General features: G+C 35.9%; 1 long non-coding RNA gene across 1 annotated transcript; it reads left to right on the plus strand.

The window, feature by feature from the left end:
* Positions 1–828: 828 nt before the first annotated feature.
* LOC141606949 (uncharacterized) lies at positions 829–2,422 on the plus strand. Its single transcript, XR_012526865.1, has 2 exons — positions 829–1,523; positions 2,125–2,422. It is a non-coding gene; the product is annotated as an uncharacterized LOC141606949 (long non-coding RNA).
* The last annotated feature ends 15,800 nt before the right edge of the window (positions 2,423–18,222 follow it).

An 18,222-nucleotide genomic window follows, 5' to 3' on the forward strand; every position in this document is an offset into this window, starting at 1 on the left:
TACCAATTACTACTATGGAGTAATTTTAAGAGAATTTGCTATTTCTTGATATATACGGATAGGGATGTCATTGGGGCGGGGCAGTGGTGGATATAGGCTCCCCCGTACCCGTACCCACCAAGGAAAACTCGTATCCATCCCCGCCCCACCACCTGTGGCGGGTACAACTTTCCAAAACCATCCCCGCCCCAACGGGTGGAAATATAAAATAGTACCCGCCCCGCTTACCCATTAACCCACTACACCATAATTTTATTCGATAAATTTTTTTCGTAAAAGTTGGTTTAATCACTATTAATTTCCATTTTTTTTAATTTATCTTTATAATATTATTTTTTCACCAAATAAGTTAGTAAAAAACTTTATAAAATAGTTATTATTAACATTATATCTTAATTATAACTAAATAAAATTTATAAAATTATTATAATCCTACTAGTTTTTTAATGATTGGCGGGTAGGCGGGTATTAGGTGGGCAAGATGCAAAATCCATCCCCGCCACATGACCCATGGCGGGTACAATTTTCATACCCGCACCCGCCCCACCACCCGCCAAAGCTCTACCCATCCCCGTCCCAACTGGGACGGATTTGGGGCGGTACCCACTTGTACCCACCCCGCTGACATCTCTATATACGGAGTAGATTACTACTATTGTTTTAATGTATACGAGTAGTAGTGTTTTCCTTTTTACAAAATTTAAGAATTGAATATACTGAGTATAAAACTAACTACTCTAAGTTGCACCCGTAACTGAAGCAAATAAATGGGTGCTGATTTTTAAAGTATGCATTTTACTTATCGCAATACACTTTTAACCATTTTACTATTCATTATCTCTCATCCCTCACATTGTACCACATAAAGAAAAACCTCACCAAATCATGGAATACGGCAACCTCACCATCTTACCCACCATATTCCGTTAGCCATCCACCATTACCCACTACCACCATGTACCAAGAATTTGCATTAGGTATTGTTGATTATTAATCGGGAAGGAATGACGCAGTATACTATGCTTTGCAGTTTGATTTATGGAGTATTGGATCTTGTATTGATATTCGGTACTGTTGATTACGAATTTCATTGGCATTATAGCCTAATGTCAATGAATTTAGTTGACAGTTTGTAATACTCCGGATTTCTTGTATGGTCACTCGACCGAGTAGAGGTGAGTAATCGATCGAGTGTGTCCTACTCGACTGAGTAGTCATGGACCGAGTGGGATGTGAGTTCAACCCTTAGCCTGTCTAGGTGGCACTCGGCCAGTAGCTGGTGTACTCGGCCGAGTGGGGGCTACTCAACTGAGTGGTCCGGTATGGGAATTTAATCGCGCGGTTTGATTTCTTATCTTAAAGGGGGAGTATATATAGTGCGTGAACAGTAACCCTTCGTCATTTATGAACCCTAAACCTCTCTAAACACTCTCTAGACCTTTCTTAAACATCCTTGGAGGAGATTAAGCTTGGATTTGGGGGATTTAGCATCATGTTCAATCATTCTTTGCCAATTTTCTATTGTAAGTCATAATCTATGCTTTTATTTAAGGGTTATTTAATGTAAATACTCCGAACTATAGGCGGTCTTCTCATAATACTCCAAAATGCATTTTAACTCAACATAAACCCAACTTTTGGAGTACGTCTTCTCAAAATAGACTTAGGTGACCGACTACCTAATTAACAGATCATTAGCCACTTAATTTTTGTTTTCTATTAATATTGTGATTATGATAATAAAACTTAGTATTAATATTAAGCATATTAAAATTAATACCTCTAACCTATAATAACCCAGCCCCACACCTTTCAAAAAAAATAACCCAACCCCACCAAAAAACGGACCACCTCACCTGGCAGCCCCAACAACCACCACTTCTCCTCAGTTTCCGACCATAGACGGCTAGCGCACTAACCCTACATCTAGCAATGAGCATCAGATCACCACGATGAACCAGAACTTGGCGCCAACATCGTTACCACTACCACCACCATCACCGCCCAAGGAGCTTTACAAGGCGATCAACACCACCATCCTTTTCGTCGTCGTTCGCAATGGCCATGGCCTTGTTCATCGTCGTTTGCAGTGCCTAGATCTGATATTATTTGTGGTGTTTGTAGGATCGGGGGTAAGCAAGAGATGGTGGGAATGTTTGGGTTGCGATGAGCCGATGATTGCCAGATTAGATCGAGAGTTGTTGGTATGATCTAGCACGAATTTTGCAGGTGGAGGTGGAGTGTTGACGGTTGTGCGGTGGACCATATTTGAGATAGTCAGGTTGATGGTGGAGGGAATTGATACTTTAGGTAGGAGATGAATGACCATATTGGAATTTAGAATCAATATTACTCCGTACTAGATTTCATGTTCGTGCGTTGCACGGGTATGCAAAAATGTCCTATTTTAATATAAAGTTTTTTATTTTAATGTGTCAAGTTGTTTAAGTAGCACCAAATATTCTGATTTGTAAGATTACATTTTTCTTTTGATGAACATTTCATTAATTTGCCTTCAGTACTATTTGAGGGAGATTGCTCAATCTTATCGTACTCGCACCGAGATGTCATTAATCCATTCTTGTCTAGAGCTTGACTTGATCTTTATCCCTTATCGAAGAACCAAGTCAGACCACATTTTATTTTAAGAAAGGAAATACAGGAATTGGTAAATCAGTCTCCTACGGAAGAAAAGAGTAGCGGTAGAGACAGCATTAGGATTGTTTAATATTATTTTAACTATACATAAACTTTTATCTATATTTGTATTCTTGATTTATTATTATTGAAACAACTCTTTTTAACCTATAAATTCTATCATTATAATTTCTAACTTGTTAGTCTCAAATTCTCATCTGACCTGTTTTATTCTTAAACGGATATATCTACGTAAAAAAATTGACTTAGTTAAGATAACAAAATAACTACGAACCATATTCATAGCCCATGATCAATGAAACTTAATGATTAAATATGGATTTAGCTAACTAAAAATCACGAGAATGGAATTTTGGGGGACAGAAGGCCGGCTATAAAAGGAGATTGCAACAACAATATTGTTCAACTATTATCAATTTGGTCTTACAATAACTAATCTTCGATAACCTGGTAGCACAATAAATCATAAGAGCAAATTGACAATTGATGAATAAAACTTAAATAAAGCTAATGCACACTTGCGTACACATAATCCCATATGTTGTAAAGAATGGTTAGTATAATGTACTGTATATAATTATGTTGCCATTGTTATATTTGATCCCGCTCTAAAATATCGCTTCACCTAAGAACCCTTAATTTTCTCACCCATGAAATTAATAGTGTTATCTGAAAGAAATCCATTTGGATGTGTACAATAACAATGCATGCCTATCCCGACTTTGAAGGTTTAGGTTTATGCATGTGCCCTCTGATTGACTAACCCCATCGATCCTCGTCAGCGGTGATGGGGAATATCAGTTCCTTAATTATATGTAACCTGGAGCTTTCAGTTAGCAATCGGTTGTCGTACATGTTTGTCGTCGCCTGTACAACCTATTAATTCCGCATTCGTTAGCAATCGAAGAATGTTAAATACACAGAAGTTAAAAATAATTTACGACAAAATCAAATAAAACAATATAGAGACTCAAATAAGAGATGCAAATGGCATGGGTCAAATGAAGTATGGCAATACGAGTTGTTTTTATATTAGAGTAGCTGAGTTGTTTTTATATTAGAGTAGCTGTTTTAGAATTGCCCTACTCCTTAAGAAAATCTTCTATCTCTGGTTAAAGATAAAGATTCTTAGAATAAATCATTTTTTTAATGCAGACAATAAATTAAAACTTAAAAATAATTAATGTTTAACAAAATCTGGAGACTACAATGTGCTATGAAAAAAGCCTCTTTTATAGATATACATTTATTTCTCCCCAATCCCCAAGCATTCTACTTTTGTTTTATTCTAACTACTTGACTCGTCTTAAGCTTAATAGAGGGATATGCCAGTATTAAGCTTAAGGTGAATATATGCGTATTAAATAATACAGAGTAATTTGTTTACACTTGTTTTATTTCCCAAGTGTAAATTATTCACTGAACAGGGGGAGCAATTATAATTTATACAATCGAACTATAACTTCTGCATGAGAAGGGATGATTATGCTATAATGATAAAATAAAACGACAAAATCATTGACTATAAGACATAAGAGAATGTTGATTAACTTTGATAAATAAAAATTCCTGCAAAACAAAAAAGTAGTTTAATTATTTATTCAATACTATTTATATATAAAAAACATGACAAATTACTTAACAGTATAATGAATGAATAGAAAAGTCGGCAAATTTCCATGGCAAACAAATAACAAACATATACAGTAAATTTCTAAAACAGAATGTAAATACCGGAAAAAAAATGAGATACATAACTAAAATTGGAAAAATTAACAATTTTATGGCAAAAAGTTAAAAATCCAAAAAAATGTGATAAAAGTTGATAGAAAGAGTAATTACATTCAAGGAGGTGCAAAGTATTGAATAGATCATGTGTGGTTGATATCTGCATCGATAACGTAAATAATGTATTAGACAAACATAATCATTAATTAAAGCAAGCATCATAAGATTCGTTAAAAAAAAAATAGCAAGCATCATAAGAATTAACGGGGAAGGGAGGTGCAAAGTATTGACGAGATGAATGTAGTTATGTCTCTTACAATAAAGAGGAAGAAGGAAAATGATATATAGTAGACTTCTAATTAAAATAGAATTTGAAGGGTAAAATTTCCTATCTGTTATAAAATATAGAGACTAGAGAAGGAGAGTGAGTGATGGTAGAGATGTGTATACTACTCATTGACACAATAGAATATATATATATATACACACACACAATAAAAGGGGAGTTATGCAATAGGAATATAAAGTGATAGTCTAAAACCATCCTACCATTAAAGGCATTCATACTACATTTATGTACATTCATAATAGGGTGACTAATGGACATCCACAATAAGATATTTCATAATACTCCCCCTTGGATGTCCATTCTCGTAAATACATTGGTGAAGTTGCCTTATTAAAAACCTTACCAGGAAAACCCAGTGGGAAAAATCACGGTTAAGGGAAAAAGAGTGCAACACGTATTTACTCCCCTTCTTGTTAACATCACTTAAAATCTTTGAGGCGACGTAGACCAATGTTGTGAATTAACTTCTTGAATGTTGCAGTTGAAAGTGCCTTAGTAAAAAGATCTGCCAAATTTTCACTTGAGCGAACTTGTGACACAATAATATCACCATTCTTCTGAAATTCATGAGTGGAAAAGAATTTTGGAGAAATATGTTTTGTTCTATCACCTTTGATATATCCTTCTTTGAGTTGTGCAATTCAAGCTTCATTATCCTCATATAAGACCGTTGGAGCTTCTTTTCTGGATGATGAACCACAATCTTCTCGTATATGTTGAATTACGGATCTTAACCATATGCATTCACGACTAGCCTCATGTATTGCTAAAATCTCTGCATGGTTGGAGGAAGTAGCAACAAGAGTTTGCTTCATAGAACGCCAAGATATAGCAGTGCCTCCACATGTAAACACATATCCAGTTTGTGATCGAGCGTTGTGTGGATCAGATAAGTATCTTGCATCTGCAAAACCAACTAAATCTGCCTTTGATGAATTTGAAAAAAACAAGCCCATATCTTTTGTGCCTTGGAGGTAACGAAGTATATGTTTAACACCATTTCGGTGTCTTCGGGTAGGGCATGAACTAAACCTTGCTAAGAGGTTTACGGAAAATGCTATGTTGGGTCGTGTATGACTAGCAAGATACATCAATGCTCTTATTGCACTTAGATATGGTACTTCAGGACCAAGAATTTCCTCATTATTATCCCGAGGACGAAAGGGTCCTTATCTGCATCAAGTGACCTCACAACCATTGGGCTGCTCAAAGGGTGTGCCTTATCCATGTAAAGCTTGTTTAACACTTTCTCGGTGTATGTTGTTTGATGCACAAGAATTCCATCATTCAAATGTTCAATTTGTAATCCCAGACAAAATTTTGTTTTACCAAGATATTTCATCTCGAATTCTTTCTTTAAGCATTCTACTGTTAGAGAGATCTCTTCTGGAGTCCCAATAATATTTAAATCGTCAACATATACTGCGATTATGACAAATCCCGATCTTGATTTTTGTATAAAAATACATGAGCTAATAGGATCATTTTTATAGCCTTTACTTAATAGGTATTCACTTAGACGATTATACCACATGCGTCCAGATTGCTTTAGCCCATATAAGGATCGATTCAACTTGATGGAAAATTGTTCTCAGGAGCCCGAATTTTCTGCTTCTGGTAGCTTAAATCCTTCTGGGAGTTTTAAGTAAATAACATTTTCAAGTGGGCCATACAAATAAGCTGTAACTACATCCATGAGACGTAAGTCAAGTCCCTCTCTTATTGTCAGACTAATTAAAAATCTAAATGTAGTTGCATCCACCACGGGAGAATACGTCTCTTCATAATCAATACCAGATCTTTGTGAGAATCCTTGTGCAACTAATCGAGCTTTATATCTCACAATTTCACCAGATTCATTTCGTTTCCGAACAAAAACCCATTTGTATCCCACTGGTTTTACACCTTGAGGTGTACGGACTACCGGTCCAAATACTTCTCTCTTTTCAAGAGATTTTAGTTCTGATTCAATTGCTTCCTTCCATTTTGACCAATCATCTCTTTGTCTACATTGTTCAATAGACTTAGGTTCATGATCCTCTTCATTTCTTATAACATTTAACACAACATAGCATGCAAAAATATCGTCGACGTCGATTTGATTTCGGTTCCAAGTGATACCAGACATGATAAAATTTATTGAGATCTCTTCATTTTCAGGTACCTGAGTTTCTTCTGGAACTAAATTTTCAATCATGTCCAAACTTTATTTAGGAGATTTTTGTAAATTTACTTCATCCTCGACCGGACCATCTTCATTCTTTGCCCCTTTTCTTTTTTCGAGGATTTTTATCCTTGGAACCAATTGGTCTGCCATGCTTTTGGCATGCACTAGACTCATTACCAATTATAGTTTGTCCTTTTGGGATCTTAATTTTAAATGGAGCATTTACAGCTGGAATATGTGACTTAGTTACTCTCTTTAGGTCACTAAAAGCATCTGACAATTGATTAGCTAAACTTTGTAAATGAATTATCTTTTGAACTTCAAGTTCACATTGTTTAGTACGAGGATCAAGATGAGATAATGATAATTCATTCCATTTAATTTCCTTTTCCAGCTGTTTGTCGTCTCCTCCTAAACATGGAAAAACTGACTCGTCAAAATGACAATCTGCGAAATGAGCCCTAAATAAATCACATGTGGTTGGTTCAAAATATGATTATTGACGGAGATTCAAATCTAACATATATTCCCAACTTTCTTTGGGGGACCATCTTTGTGCATTGTGGTGGAGCTATTGGGATATAAACGCACAACCAAAAACTCTAAGATGGGAAATATTTGGTTCCTGACCATGAACCAATTGAATTGGGGAGAATTTATGATAACTCCTTGGCCTGATGCGAATAAGTGATTCAGCATGTAATATAGCATGTCCCCAAGCAGAAATTGGGAGTTTACACCTCATAAGTAATGGTCTAGCAATTAGTTGAAGTCGTTTGATTAAAGATTCAGCTAGACCGTTTTGTGTATGAACATGAGCTACAGGATATTCAACATTTATCCCAATTGACGTGCAATAGTCATTAAAAGTCTGAGAAGTAAATTCACCAGCATTATCAAGATGAATATTCTTGATAGGTGTATCTGGAAAATGCGCTCGTAACCAAACGCCAGGTTTTGAGTTGATAACAAATATACATGGGACCATCTAGTCGATGCATCGATTAAAACTATAAAATATCTAAATGGTCCACTTGAGGGATGAATTGGTCCACAAATGTCCCCTTGTATTCGTTCAAGAAATGATATCGATTCATGATTAATTTTAGCTGGTGATGGTCGTATAATCAATTTTCCTTGCGAGCATGCAGAACATGGAAATTTATTATGAAAAATCTGTTGGCTTTTTAGTGAATGACCACATGAATTTTCAATTATCTTTCGCATCACCGTAGAACCGGGATGGCCTAACCGGTCGTGCCAAATAGTAAAGTTATCAGTAAACTTCCGGTTTACCATAACATTTGTTTCAATCAAAGCAATATTTGTGTAGTACAATCCACTAGAGAATGATGGTAGTTTCTCCTTACTTTGCTTAATGCCTTGGGTTATACTCGTGATTAAAAGGAATTCAACATTTCCTTCACATGTTGTCTCAATATGGTATCCATTATTTCGGATATCTTTAAAACTTAATAAATTTCTTTGAGACTTAGGAGAGTATAATGCAACAATTATTTCAATTTTTGTCCCCCAAGGTAATAAAATATTCGCTCTTCCGGAGCCTTCTATAATATTTGTACTACCTGAAATAGTGCTAACACTGGCCTTTTTCGCTATCAAGTAAGAAAAAATATTTCTTACTTTTGAATATGCTATGAGTAGTTGCACTATCAGCAAGACATAATTCTTCACCATTTAATTGACCTTGAGAGATATTCATTTGCTTCAAATAAAGAAAAAAAGTATCACAAATATATCAAATAAAAATATAGCATCACCTTTTAAAATACTCAAATTAATAAAATGTCCCAAACAAACAAACCGATGAGAGTATCTTAAAACAAACAAACTGATAAAAAGTCTTGAAACAAACAAACCGATAAAGTTTATAAGTAAAATAGTACGAGAAAATAAATCATTATTCCTTGGTGATGCTATCTTGGTTCGAATATTAATTATTCCCTTCGGGGGCGGTGAAGAAATCAACAACTTCTAAATGGGTTGCATTTCCCATATCAAAATCACCATCTCTATCTTCAAATACTAGATTAGTCTCCACTTTCTTTCCTTTCTGCTTTATTGATTGTTGTAGAGGTCAACCAAGTGCTTTGGAGTGCGACAAACACGAGACCAGTGGCCCTTTCCTCCACATCGATAACATACATTAGTAACATTTTCATTTCTATTTCTTTCAAATTTGTTATCATCATTATTATCCCTCTTTTGGTGGGAATATGAGTTCTTAAAAGTACCACCACGACCTCGACCAATACCATAACCACCACGACCACGACCAAAACCATAGCCACCACGACCTCGACCAAAACCATAGCCACCACGTCCACGACCACGAAAACCGCGCCCTTGACCACTGCTTCTGGCATGATCTTTGTGTGTTGTCACATTCGCTTCAGGGAATGGAGTTGAACCAGTTGGACGTGATTCATGGTTTTTCATCAACAATTCATTGTTTGCTCAGCCACAAGAAGACAAGAAATTAATTCAGAATATTTTTTAAAACCTTTTTCACGATATTGTGTCTGCAGGACAAAATTATTTGCGTGAAATGTAGAATAAGTCTTTTCTAACATTTCTTCGCCAGTAATTTTCTCTCCACATAATTTCAGTCGTGAAGTAATTTTGAACATGGCTGAGTTATATTCACTTACGGACTTAAAATCCTGCAATCTCAAATGCATCCAGTCATAACGAGCTTTAGGTAATATCACTGTTTTCTGGTGGTCGCATCGCTCTTTTAAATTTTTCCAAAACACTTGCGGGTCTTTAACAGTCAAATATTCAACTTTAAGTCCCTCGTGAAGGTGATGGCGAAGGAATATCATGGCCCTAGCCTTATCCTGATTCGATATTGTGTTGTTTTCTTTAATTGTCTCACCAAGAGCTTTTTGCATCAAGGTGTAATTCAGCATCAAGCATCCAAGATAAATAATTTTGTCGAGTAATGTCAAGAGCATCAATTTCTAGTTTCTTAAGGTTCGACATAATGACTATACGAGAAAATAATCATGTATTAGATGCAAAATTCGCAATTAAATAGAAAACGATGGAACTAAAAAGTAGATAAAAAAAACAACCATACATGAATAAGAACAAATGATCGACCTTTAATAGATGATGGTGTGTCATAAGACGATTGAAATATATATGATTATTAAACGAAAGAGAGTGCAAAAATATAAATGAGTGTTGATAATAATTAGCGTATTAGATAAATTCAATATGATCAACAACAGAAAAAAAAAACGAATACTTAATAATAGGACATGTAATAATACAAAATTGTGTCAAATAAATTGTTAATACTCGCAGCATACTAGTTCATTATCAATTAAGCAACTTAATGTAGACAGTATATTTAAAAATAGATGGTTCTTTGAATTGTTAATCATAATAACAATAATAGAGTTGAAATTTTAAGAACTAGTTGAAGTCCAAAGTCAAATCCACAAAAATTCTAGAAATCAAATAAACAATCAGCATGTGCATTAACACTTTTGGAAACCACAAAGCCTGACATTAATAGGTAATTTAGCTCATAACATATAGACACATGTACCCTGCACAAAAAAATTTCCAAAACATGATACCCAAAATACAGCGTCATGAGCGACAAGTGAACATGATAAACACAATGAATTCACAAAATGTGTAGACGAATCATCTTTAGTAGACAAAATTGACTTAGATTAAACATAACTATATAATAACCCCTAATTCAACGGTAATTCAATAAATTCGAAAAAAATACGATAACGGGATACATACCTTATCGTGACTACTAACTAATGTTGGAACAACGCACACAAAAATATAACCGGCTAGAGATTCGTGCTGATAACGTGTTATAAATATAGAGACTAGAGAAGGAGAAATGAGACTGAGTGATGGTAGAGATGTGTATACTACTCATTAACACAATAGAATATATATATATATATATATATATATATATATATATATATATATATATATATATATATATATATATATATATATAATGAGAGTTATGCAATAGGAATATAAAGTGATAGTCTAGAACCATCCTACCATTAAGGGCATTCATACTACATTTATGCACATTCATAATTGGGTGACTAATGGACATGCACAATAATATATTTCATAATACTATCATATAAACCGCTTTTATATTGTTTGTCTTTAAAAAATACAGCTTAGAGTTTTTAAATAGTTTTTGTTTATTAGTAGCAAATTAAGTTTTCTAAATAGTTTTTATTTATAACTAACAGATTAATAAGTTTATGAAAATAAGTAGATTAACTTTTCTAAATAGTTTTTATTTATAATTAACAGATTAAATTTTGAAAAGTAATTATCTACAAATTAATAAGTGTTTTGAAAAAATTGGACACTACTACGTGCTCTGAAAAAAGCCTCTTTTATATATATACAATGATACATTGATTGATTATAAGTTTATGAAAAAAAAGTAGATTAAGTTTTCTAAATAGTTTTTATTTATAATTAACAGATTAAGTTTTGAAAAGTAATTATCTACAAATTAATAAGTGTGTCGAAAAAATTGGAGACTATCACGTGCTCTGAAAAAAGCCTCTTATATATATATATATATATATATATATATATATGTATATATATATATATATTGATTATGTTACTGTATTTATTACTCCATATTGTTAATTTTTTTCTAATTTTTTTAATAAATAAAAGCTTGCCACGTCAGCGTTTACCTATATGATAACAAGTCACAAAATAACTAAGTCTATTATCAGAAGAGGATATTAATAGTTGGGTTTATTTTGAGTTAAAATGTAGTTTGGAGTATTATGAGAAGGCCACCTATAGTACAAAGTATTTATGTTAAATAACCCTTTATTTAATTAATAGTTGTCTTAACCCTAAAATTTGGCGAAAATTGAGGGTTTTGTTAATTAGAGTGTTGTAATTGGGGAGTTGGGTAATTAGATGATTATAATAGAGGATTCTACCAATTATATTGTTGTGGGATATTGTTGTTATAGAAACTACTTGATTAATCGTAGGAGGTGACTTCATAGAAGAGGAGTTCTAGTGCTTGCTTGTGCTTGGTGGATATTTGCTTCGAGGTTTGATTTCCCTACTCAATTCTTGATAGAATAGATGATTGTATATGTGATTGTGAGACCGTTATTGTGATACTTGGTGATATTTGGGTGAATTGGCCTATCGTATGTGTGAATTTTGGAGATTTGGCATAATTGTGTGGTTGTGTTGTGATACGTGTTACTTGTGTCTTCTTCTGGAGGTAGAGGTGTTATTGAGGCGATTGCGGGAGGCTTACCTCACGCCCGGGATCGCTCCTTGTCTCAAAGGGGATGTGCACATAAGGATCTGGGTTTAGGGCTCGTGTTGCAATGCGAACCCGGATGTCATGTTTCGGGTTGCGACCCGAGCACATGATACTCCGTGTTACGATGCGGGTACCTTCAAGCTGCGATCCGGCTACTGGTGTCGGTGTTGCGATGCCGTCATCGGGTAGTGGAGGATGAGGAGTCGGGTATTGGAGTTCGAGATGTGGCATGTGTGTATAATTTGTTATTATGATGCATTTATGTATTTGTGGACATTTGTATTATTGAGACTAACTCTTAAGCTATTTTCTAAAGCTGCGGTGATCCATTTGATATTTCCGGCAAATGGTAAGGAGCGGGTATGACAGGTTGATGTGTTTTGCTTGTTGGCGGGTTGGAGGCGTCGAAGCGAGTCTTCACATAGAGTCTTCACCTTAGTTGAGTAAAGAGTCTTTGATACAGTTTTGATTGTACAGTTTCAGATTTGTAGTTTTGAAGTTTTCCTAGACTTGTATCCGCATTTCACTAAAGTTAAACCTTATACAATAATACACGTTCTAATTAGTTGTTTGGTGCTTGCCACCTCGGGAAACTGAGATGGCGACCCTCCCATTTGCTAAGAAAGGTCTTGCTAAAGTTTCTTGGTGAATGGGGGTGTTACACAATTACCTTTTACTATATTATCTTGATTCTTATATTAGCCCGATGTGTAGTTGATTATGGATTTAGTTTCTATTTTGTATAATGCATTGGGAAGAAATTTCACATGGTAACCACCAAGAATTTAATTGTTCAATTCGTGGAGCATTCTTCTCCGGATTAGATAAATGATTTAAAATTAAAGAATCAAACACATGTTCTAAATTCAAGTTATCATCTATAATTGAAAAAAGATGATTAATTTGAGAGGTAACAATAGAGAGAATGTAGAGAGAATCAGGATTTATGGTTTTTAGTTAAGGGTAAAGAAATGGAAAGTTTGGTGCAACATATACTGAAATGAGTAAAATACTGCGAAAATAAACTCTGATAAATGAAGCTAGGTTCAAATTTATGATTTTAGAATGGTGTTCCATGTATTCAGCTAAGAGATTCTCTTTTACAAAATGACACAATCATATGGATCTCTTTAACCTTAATACATATAGAGGTGTACAACATAATGGGCCAGCTTGGCCCGGCCTGACCCAACTCCTACTTCATGGGACAACATTTAACAGCATGGCCAGCACTAAGCCAAACCCGGCACAACCCATATATCCCGCTGGGCTCGGCTAGTCCCGCAACTTCCTCGACCCAACCCGATCAAAATACTAGAAAAACAATTATGAAGGCCCGACCCGACACTAGCTCGCTACTTAGTGGCCGGGTTAGTGCTAGACCAAACAGACCAACACTGGTCAGGCCCAGTCCGATCATATGTTAGTGTCATGCTCTTAAATCACATGGTCCTGATGGTATACCGACAATTTTCTTTCATAAATTTTGGTTTTTGATAAAGGAAGACTTTACGAAGGCAGTCTTGTCGGTCCTTAATTCGGGAATTGTATAAAGGAGATTAGTAGAACTTTTATCACCCTTATCCCGAAATGTGATAATCCTGAAGGGGTTAATGACTACCGACCTATTAGTTTATGCAATGTCTTTGATAGGGCTAAAGTCGTATCACCTTAATCAAAAGAATCTCAAACGGACACTAAAAATGCAGATAGTGAAGTAAGGGGTCGAACCACAATGAAACGTGACAAACTACTTATTACCTATATGTAGATTCTAGACTATTAGGTCACAAAGTTTATTTATTTGGTTTGTAGTAACTAAACAATTGTAAATTAAGACGATATCAAATATATAAAACAAATCTAGGGAATATAGTTCAGAATGAATATCAATTAGGGTATTTAGGGTCAATTAACTAACATGGACTGACTATCTAAGGCTATATGTCTTGTCGGTAATATATATCCTTTAGATCTGCACTTAGCATGCAGTCGCTATAACTAAGTCGTTCTACCTAATTATTGTAAGCCTTTCTTAGCATTCATCCGGTCGACAATAATACTAATTCGCGACACTAATTAATTAACCCCGTCCGGTAATTAATCAATTAGATTGTGTAGATACCCATTATCTGTTGAGTCTCCAACAAACACCCGTTGATTATCGGACTACAACATGCTTAGGAATCCAGCGTTTGATCGACACTTTTGTACAACTATACGTCGGAAAACTTAAAACGATTTCGAAAATAAAACATTTCAAAACTTTATAAAAGTACCTGGAGTGTATAATGCATGACGACGGGGTCACAATGACACTAATTAGAGTCAAAACCGACACCAGACCAAAAACCGACTCAAAATTCAAATCCCGACTCTAACAACGAGTCAAACCGAGTCAAACACAAAAAACAAAACTTTTCAAGACTTCCATGTTAAGTATTTCCCGGAATGCTTCACGGTCAAGTACAAATCATGTCATCCAAAACATAGGATAGAACAAATCATGATTTCAATTGCGTGATAGTGACAAGACACCTCGAAATGGCTCGCGCCTCTTCGAGCAGCCCATGCGGCCACGTCGCTCAAAACGCACACAACCACCCATTTCTCTATAAATACCCACCTTCACACACCATAACACCTTACGCGAGTGTCCGCCCCCTCATTTCTCCCATAAAATTCTAGACTCGACTTCTCAAGTCACAAACCGACACGTGTTTTCGACCTACCGATCGAAAACACAAGCCTTACACATTTTATGGTACCGTCATCGTGCATTAAATCACTTGACCGACCATCTCGACCAACTACACCATCACTAAACTTAAAACACTCTTTTACATTGCTAAAACGGTTTTCAAACCGAGTTTTCCGACCAAACAAGTTGATACACTTTCGTTGATTTCTCGTCTCAAGCCTAGCATGTAAGTATGAGGGTGTAAAAATCCTCTTCCATCATATCTTTCATTTGTTTTATGACTATAACATGCTAAAACATGCATAACATGGTCCAAATATGGGATAAATGAGCCAAAACCGGATTTTTGGCCGAGACAGGGGCTGCTTCTATAGCAAACAGGCTCGCGCCAAAAGCCCATGGCCTCTCAGGCCTTAATCCAGCCGTGTTTGGTCTCTTCTTCCCCTTTATTTTCATTTCATATTTGTAATCGGTTTTTACCATTTCAAACACTTCAAATCATTTTTATGATAAACTTTTAACCATAAAACATTTTTCATCCTTGGTTCATAATACCATGACGGTTTAATCCGTGTTTCGGTGATAATATTTTGTTAATTACATTTTAAAAGGTATTTTAAAATCTTTTATTTCATTTCTTTACATTTTCAAAACAAATGCATTAGTCATAAATACAAAATCATCCTTGGTTCTACATACCATGTCGGATTTTAATCCTTGGTTCATAATACCATGACGGTTTAATCCGTGTTTCGGTGATAATATTTGGTTAATTACATTTTAAAAGGTATTTTAAAATCTTTTATTCCATTTCTTTACATTTTCAAAACAAATGCATTAGTCATAAATACAAAATCATCCTTGGTTCTACATACCATGTCGGATTTTAACCCGAGTACGATGATAAACATTGACTAATTAAAAACAAATGAACTTAAAACAATTAGTTCATAATCATTTTCAAAACTATTCATGTCAAGCTTGCAAAACCGAACCCGACATCGAATATTGTCAAAATAATGATGATTATTCAAGTCTCGTTCTTCACCTCAACACAAAAGCGGTCTAAACGACCTTTTCAAATCAAGACGGGTTCAAACACCCTCTTTTTAAACCATTTTACAAACCTTTTCAATGGTCATAAGACGTCCTTCAATCGTCTGTTGACCCGCGCCTAAACAAGCCACTCATTTTCTTATTTTCAAATCAGGACATGCCTGTTTGCATCGCCTGATGGCTCGCACCTATATAGGCTGCCTGATGCAGACCCTGTTTCCTTCCAGCACTTGTCTAGGACGATCCCGACTTCGGTTAACCCGAATACATGACGGATCAGATGACAAATCTGCCCATTTTACATCGTATTTGCAAAACGCCTTACTAAGACAAATGGATCACGTTATGCACCATAAACCTAACTCGGTAAATGGATGTTTAATTTCCGTCTTGCATGCAAATCAACATTAAATACAACTCGACATCAAATACTTGATACTTTTTTTTTTTTTGTTAAAAGGTAAGTATTATATAACAAAAAAAAAACGAGACCATACAAGATTTCAATGGGCTATCAATTAGACAACCCAATCTAAAAACCAACAACAAAAACCGTATACATCAAACAAAACCAGATATGAAGAATTCGATAAAATCAATCCCTATTCTCCCCAAAATCCCCAATTATCCTCAACCCTATCTTTTCCTCTCTTACATCACCGGTCAAGATGATGCGCTCCATTGATCTTCTGCAAGAATGCTCGATCCTTTTCCTTCACTGTCCCATTAGTCAGGTAATTAACTCTCTGTCTCATCTCCTCAATAATTTGAGTTGCTACCTTTTCTGGACGGATGATTAAGTTCTCATGTTTACTCTGATTTCTTTGCCTCCAAATATGATAGATGCAGCTATTGATGGTAGCATTCACTATACCTTTCCTGGTTTTAGAGCCCATGAGCTCCAAACGCCATTTCAGAAGGTCGAGGCATGGGATAGAAACCCCAAGCCATCTCCCTATTTTGGATGTGATCGTCTGACTGTAACCGCAGCTGAAGAACAAGTGTTCAATTGTTTCCGTGGAGTTCCTACCAATCCAACAGGTATCCTCTTCACTGATGTGCAACCTGTAAAGCTTGTCCATAGCATTCATATTGTTGTGGTGGTATACCCATGCCATGAAACTATGTTTTGGCACATTCCATTTGTTCCAAACCAAACCATGCCACCTGACTTCCTGGTCTTTTTCCCTTAGGAACTCGTAGCCTTTCATTATGCTGTATTCTTTGTGCGGTTGAATAGACCAAGTATTCTGCTGGTAGGCTTCTTGTAACAGATCCTTGACTCGACAAATCCTCCTCCAGTACCAGCTGGAATTGGCTGGGGGAGTATAAGTCAGCTCGACAAATACTTGATACTTGGATTAAACAACCGACATAGAAAGCTCACATGTTAGGTTTAAAACTTGTGGATGGGCATTCATGCATTTACCCGTTTTATCAACTTTTGCATTTAACAAACCAAGATCGATCAGTAGAGGCCGCTACCGCGGGCGGAATTGGGTGTCCGATTAAAGGGCTTCCCAATACGTACCATCACCTCTTACTCAGAAATTTTGGATAGTGGACGACCTTATCCAGGGCGTACGAGAGTCATTCTAGAGATAGGATGCTAAAGAGGGATGATTCCTTATCTTTAGTACCTATGTCAAACACCTCTTTTTGCCTTGGTTGACCTAGGTATAAAGTGGATTCGAACAGGTTCCAAGCATCCCATAAATGCTTGGTGGCGACTTCGAACATCTCTTGCATCGTTTCGAGACCCTTGCCGAGACGAAACCGACCGATCTAAAACAATCCGTTCGAAACATTTTTATGCCGCCAAGCCTGGTTTCAAAAAGACCACTGCCGCGTCCCGCAGATCGGTTGGGCGTCGCAGGTGGGCCATGTCCACAGATTGGTGATTCCGCTGGGGAAAACTAGGACACTTGTGTCTTTGTGATCCCTAGATGGTGAGACTCGAACGAGGTCTTGGTTAAAATTCATTAATTGATATTACGGTCATAGTCGGGTTCCTTGTCCGGGCCCATAACTTAACCCTTTTCGACCAATTGGCTCGTCTCGTCGGCGTGAGTTTTCTCATCCCCGCGTTTCTCATCCCGATTGAGTCAGTCATACCGCTGATGTTACACATTTCTGTTTCTTCAAAGAGCTTTCATCAACTTCGAGCACGAGGCTAGGGCACCCTCCTTACACATTTTGTTTGGATTGGTATCCCTCTCGAATAT

Source organism: Silene latifolia, chromosome 1 (genome assembly GCF_048544455.1).
Source record: "Silene latifolia isolate original U9 population chromosome 1, ASM4854445v1, whole genome shotgun sequence".
NCBI lineage: Eukaryota > Viridiplantae > Streptophyta > Magnoliopsida > Caryophyllales > Caryophyllaceae > Silene > Silene latifolia.